The 6,356-nt window shown below is 38.3% G+C and overlaps 1 pseudogene; it reads left to right on the top strand.

The window, feature by feature from the left end:
- Nucleotides 1-5,327: 5,327 nt before the first annotated feature.
- LOC103590782 lies at nt 5,328-5,891 on the top strand (annotated as a pseudogene).
- The last annotated feature ends 465 nt before the right edge of the window (nt 5,892-6,356 follow it).

The following is a 6,356-nucleotide window of genomic DNA, read 5'->3' as shown; positions in this document are numbered from 1 at the left end:
TAGTGAGCTGCTCGCTTCTTTCTTTCCCACATGGTCTGCTATTGCAAGCTACACTCCAGATACTCTGTACTTCTAAACGCACTCTGAACCCACCTTCTCTTTGATGCCTCTGAGCTCTCTATCCCTCCATCTGAATGTTTTGTCTTCCCCCACGTGCCCAGGAGTCTATATCCTGAGACCTCTCAAGGCTGCCATATCAGTGACTGTCCTTAGTCTTATAGCCAGCTAATAATGATAGCTGTGGCTGAGTTGGCTTGTGACCCACCACCTCTCACAATACAAGTTATGGGTTTTAAATGAACACATGGTCAGCTGGAGACTACAGTTCCCACCCTTCTAATGCAGCTTGACACAATCAAGTGACTAAGTTCTGGAAAATGGAATGCAACCAGAAATGGCATTTTGTGCCCTTAAAAGAATGAAGCATGCCCTCCCCTGGCCTTTTCCCTTTCTTGCTGGCTGGGATGTGGTAAGGCCTGGAGCACCCATCTTGGTCTTAAGAGATGAAAGCTACATGTTGAAAGTAGCAGAGATGCCCTTATAGCTCCAGACCTCCTACCTCTGGGCAGAGAAAGAATAAACCTCTATTATGCCATGCTATTGAAATTTGGAATCTCTTTGCTACAGCAGCTTAGTCCATGACTTAACTAATACAAGAAGTCTTCAAAAAGTTTATGGAAAAAGTCATATTATCTTTAATTCTATTTTTCCACAAACTTTTTGAAGTACCCTCGTGTAATAATTGATCTTTATGTTGAGAGTTGATTATGTGGCAGATAATGTGCATCGTATTATTTAATTCTCACAATGGTATTATGAGGAAAATAATATTACCAATGGAAGAAACTGAAGCTCAGAAAGGCTTTGCATCTTGCCCAAGGCCACACAGCTAGTAAGTGATGGAGTTAGAACTCAAACCTAGGCCAGCTGATGTGAAAAACTGTTCTCTTAGGGCTGGCTGGTGAGGTCAGTTGGTAGAGCATCAGGCTGATAATATCCAGGTCCAGGGTTCAGTTCCTGTATCAGCCAGCTGCCAAGACAATAAAAATAAACCCTACTCTTAATCACTACTTATCCCTTTACAGTGTTCCACAGCCTTCAAGGCATAGACAGATCTCAGTCATGCTTGCCAAGTGTCCCCAAAAGCATTTAGAAGAAAATGCTTGTGTATAGTAGATGTTCAGTAAATGTTTGTTGAATGAATGATTGACTGGTTTTAGGAAAACAGCTGCTTTGAAAGTTACTAACTGTAATAATGTGATACAGTTAACTGTTTCTAGTTAGCCAGCAGCTCTGCACCCCTATTTTATACAGAGCACTCTCTTGGCTACTTAATACCTGGCCAATTTCTATCCAGAGAACAGCATATGTTGGAGCACTTTGGGTCCATGTCTTTATCCATCCTACACACAATCGACAGACAGTGTATGTGAGGCACTTGGGAAAGCATTCAGCCCATTGCAGTCATCCATATTTATTTACACAGCTGTTCTCCTTGTTCAAGCAGAAGACTGGCCCAGAAATCAGAGATGGAAATAAAATTAGGGGGCTTTTTGAAGACTGCTGTGCAGCATCCTGCATTCTGGGCTCTCAGCAGGGATGTGGGGTCCAGGGGCTTTCAAAGTCTTCCTTTGTGCTGTGTTAAGGGTACCGGTACAAAGCGAATAGCACTGAGAGCTTGGGGCTGTGGGAGAGGTCATTATAAAGTACCGATGTCCTGCTGGGAGGGCCAAATGTGTTCCCTTCTTCAGGACTCTTATCTGGAGCCCTTCGATAGAAAGGGAATAGAATAAAACACTTCAACTGTTCTAGGGTTGCCTTCAGCCCTCCTCTGGGAAAACTTTTAGCAATAAACATAAATCAAGAGGAAGCTAAAGAAAGATTTTTTAAAGGGTCTTCAAACAGCCAGGCTTTATGTTTTCAAGTGGGGGACAAAAAGAAGAAATTCAAGCCAACTTTCTCTCTAATTAAGTTCCCTGGACCTCCCAAAATCAGCACAGATGCTGTGATGAACATTAACAAGCTCTTCAGCGGAGAGTGCTTGAACTCAGTGGCACTCAGAGAATGATTTTTGAAAGTAAAAAATTAAAAAACAAAACACACATACAGAGAAAGACCATAAATGCTTGTTGTAATCATGACTTTGGGAGGTTATGCAATAAAGCTGAATTCTTTTTCACCAGTACAGTCAAAATAAATTCATTCTTCTCTTTTAGTTTCAATATTGATATATATTTTAAATTATTCTTTCTCTTCCTACATGTACCTACCATATTGATATTAATATGTCGATTTTAATGTCAGCATTATTTTGTTTCAGAACATATGTTGGAAAATAATGCCCATGCCCTGGAATGGAATTCATGGAGCCCTGTGTCTCAGTGGGGAGGCTCAGGGGTAGGAGGGCTGAGGCAGACCTACCACCTAGAGGAATATGTGGATTAGGAAGAACTAGACAATCATTGAAGAGACTTGCTTGATCCATTGCTGGTCAGTTTTAGTGCAGCCTAATCTCATGGGGTGGAGGGTAGATGATCTGCCCTGGATAATTCTAGTTTCAAGTTCAGCAAATCAGAGAGGATGCTGGGTCTTTCCCTCCCAAATTCAGGGTTCGCAACAGTAATCCCACGGATGCCATCAAGGACATGAAGGGATCACTAGGTAAAGGGACCAATGCATGCAGCTGGCTTAGCACCACTTCCAGGTTAATTCAGTTGAGGTAAAAATGTCAGACAGAGACAGACCAAGTAGTAGATGCCAAGAAAGATGGATGATGCTGTCCTGAAACAAATACCACTGAAACATTGAACTCAGTGTTTAAATTCCAATTGGAAGCAGTTGAAGGTTGAATTGAGGATAATTTGTAATAAGGATAATTTGCAAATCATTTCAAGGAAGAAAAAAAACAAAACAATGCAGAAAATTATGCTTATGATTTCTCTCATGTTCATGTTGGGATAAGAAAGAGAATAAATCAAAGTAATGAATGTAGATTTGGTGAAGGCAAGTAATTTATTCCAAAGCTTTGCATATGGAATAAACTGAAAAGATAAATGTTTATTTCTAGGTCTCTTCTTAATATTTCTGCATATTGTGTCTCTTGTCTAAAAAAGTGGGGTAGTAATTTACTTGCCCCAGCATCTAACTCTTACAAGGTAAAGCCTCAGTTTCCTTCTCTATGAAGGGGTAACTCTTGAGGCCTCCCTCCAGCCCCTCACTCACTTCTCTGGGATGAAGAGTAGCACCTGACTGGCAAATTTAGGAAGCATATTAGTCCATTTCTGTTGTGTATAACAAAATACTTAGAACTGGGTACTTTGTAAGAAAACAAAATTTATTGCATACGTTTTAGGAGGCTGGGAAGTCCACAGTCCAGGAGACACTTATGGTGAGGGTATTCTTTGGTGGTGGCTTAATGCAGAGGTCTCACATGATACAAAATGGCAGGGCAGAGAGAGAGAGACTCTCATGTGCTTTCCTTTTAAAGCTCTCAGAACCACTCCCCTGACTACCATTATTAATCCATTCACTGCGGCATGGTCTACAATCTAATCACCTCTTCAAGGCCCCACCTTCCAATTACCATAATAGTATCTCCAACACTCAACAGTTACAGTGGGAATTAAGCTTCTGATATATGGACTGGGGGACACAATTCAATCAATCCACAGCAGGAAGAATAAGTAAACTTAATTGGCTCAGTTCCTTCCTTCTGCTGGAAAGTGAGCAGGCCACAGGAGCGGTGGAGTTTTATCTGGTCTGCTCTCCCCGCACACACACAAGTTGCCTGTGACTGTTGGGGGCAAGGGTGTATCTGCCTAATTCTGTGGTTCAGTTCACAAACCCACTGTAGGTCATACTTAGCTACTCAACTCAGCCTTGATCTCTAACAAAGGTTCTATAATGATTTCCCAAATGCCTAATTCTTTATCTTTTTTTTTTTTTTTTCTCAATTGTTTCAGAACTTGGACAGAGAGGAGAAATGCTATATATTGGGCTCTTTGGGAAATCCCAACCAAATATTGGAATTTAATGAGATATTGGAATACATCAGTTGATTTTAAAGTACGTATGAAAAAATAAGTAAGCAAGAATAGCTAAGACCACTGTGAAAACCAGAAGTCTCTCCTTTATAAAGCTACAATAATCAAAACTGTAGTATTAGCATGTTAAATATGCAGAAAAATGTATGGATCAGAGTAGAAAGTCAAGATAGATTTAGATATATATGGAAATTTAATAGTTACAAAGATGTCATTTAAAATCAGTAGAGAAAAGAAGAATTATTTAATAAATGATATTTATATTATATAATAAATTATATAATTATGTTATATTTATTTAATAAGTTATATTAAGTTGGATCCATACTTTATACTTTATGGCAAGATAATTCCAGTTAGATTAAATACTTAAACTCAAAAAATGAAACAATAAAAATCCATGAAGAAATCATTGGAGTCTTTTTATAATCCTATAGTGGGAAAAGTTTTTCAAAGTACCGTAAAACCCCTAGAAACCATAAAAGGAAAGACTGATCCCTTTTAATTACATGAAAATCAAGATTTAAGTATAACAAAACCCACCAAAAGCACAATCAAAAGACAAAAGACAAACTGGCTAAAATATTAGCAACTTAAATCACAGAAAAAAGGCCAAAATTTCCTAATACATAGTTTCTACGAGCCAATAAGAAGAAGATTAACCAATCAATAGATAAACAGGCAAAGGATATGAAATAGAAATGGTTCTTAAAGATATGAAAAGATGTCCAGTATCATTCATCAGAAGAAAATAAATAAAACTACAATGACTTGCCATTCTTTTTACCTATTAAACTGGCAAAAATAAAGAACTTACATAAAACAATGCATGGAGGAACCAAGCAAAATCAATACATTATTCATGGGCATATAAATGATACCTCCTCTACTGAGAGTAATTTGACCATATCAATCAAAATTACAAATGCACATACCTTTTGATGAAGAAATTCCTCTTCTAGAATTGTATCTACCAATATATTTGCATATTCCAAAATGACATACATATGAGGTATTCACTGCAGCACTGTATTAATAGCAAAAAATTGAAAACCATTAGATGTCCATTATTAGAGAACTGGTTAAATAAATTATGGTAGATCCCATTTAGAATATAAGCTCTGTGACAGAAGGGATTTTTGTTTGCTTTGTTCACTGATATATCAAAGTTTATAAAGTGCCCTGTACATAGTGTGAGTTCACTAAATATTTGTTGAATATAGCCATATTAAGGAAATTCTAAGAAGGCTCTTCCCTCAAGCAGCCTGGGGGTGATCTGTGAAAATGGTTCACTATTCAATTGACCCAGAAAAATCCCACAAAATTATACAAATCAAGAGGTTCAAATCTTTGCGTTCACTTTACAAACATCTGTGAAACTGCCAGGGGCCAGCAAGGGTATGCATATCCAAAAAGCCACGGAGTATCTGAAAGATGTCACTTTACAGAAGCAATGTGGGCCATTTGGCATTACACTGCTGGAGTTGGTATGTGTGCCCAGACCACACAGTGGGGCTGGACACAGGGTCAGTGACCCAAAAAGAGTGCTGAATTTTTGCTGCACTTACTTAAAAACGCAGAGAATAATGCTGAACTTAAGGGTTTAAATGTAGATTCTCTGGTCATTTAGCACATCCAGGTAGACCAAGCCCCCAAGATGCACCCTCGTACTTACAGAGCTCACGACCAGATTAATCCATACATGAGCTCCCTGCCACATCAAAATGATACTTAACTGAAAAGAGACAAATAGTTCCTAAACCAGAAGAAGAAGTTGCACAGAAGAAAAAGATATCCCAGAAGAAACTGAATAAACAAACTTATGGCACAGGAATAAATTCAGCATAAAATAAATACAAATGAAAAAAGAAGAAGAAAGTAAATTCTAAAGAAGTAAAATAGAGCTGGCCAGTTAGCTCAGGCTGATAGGTTCAATCCCTGTATTGGCCAGCCGCCAAAAAATTACAAAAGAAGTAAAAGAGAAAGAAGAATCTTTTCAAATACAGATATGGAATGATGTCCAAAATATATTATTAATGGAAAAACAGAAAGGTGAAAAACAATGTACTATCCTGTGTGCACGTGCACGTGTGTCACTTGGGGCTCAGGGTTGGGTATGAGTAAAATGCCTTCAGATTCTGGCTATTTCTTCCATACCATGCTGCTTTGGACTCTTCACTTCATCTCTCTAAGTTAACTTGTTATTAATTTAGTGGGTAGATTGATTCAAATATGAATCTTCATCATGGCAGTGCATGACCAGCCCAAGAGAACAAAATGGGTGGAACATTTTGATCTCATCTGTTTTCACAA

Source organism: Galeopterus variegatus, unplaced genomic scaffold, assembly GCF_000696425.1.
Source record: "Galeopterus variegatus unplaced genomic scaffold, G_variegatus-3.0.2 Scaffold873, whole genome shotgun sequence".
Classification (NCBI taxonomy): Eukaryota; Metazoa; Chordata; class Mammalia; order Dermoptera; family Cynocephalidae; genus Galeopterus; species Galeopterus variegatus.
Note: the sequence above shows the minus strand (reverse complement) of the source record. Positions and strands in the feature narration are given on the sequence as shown.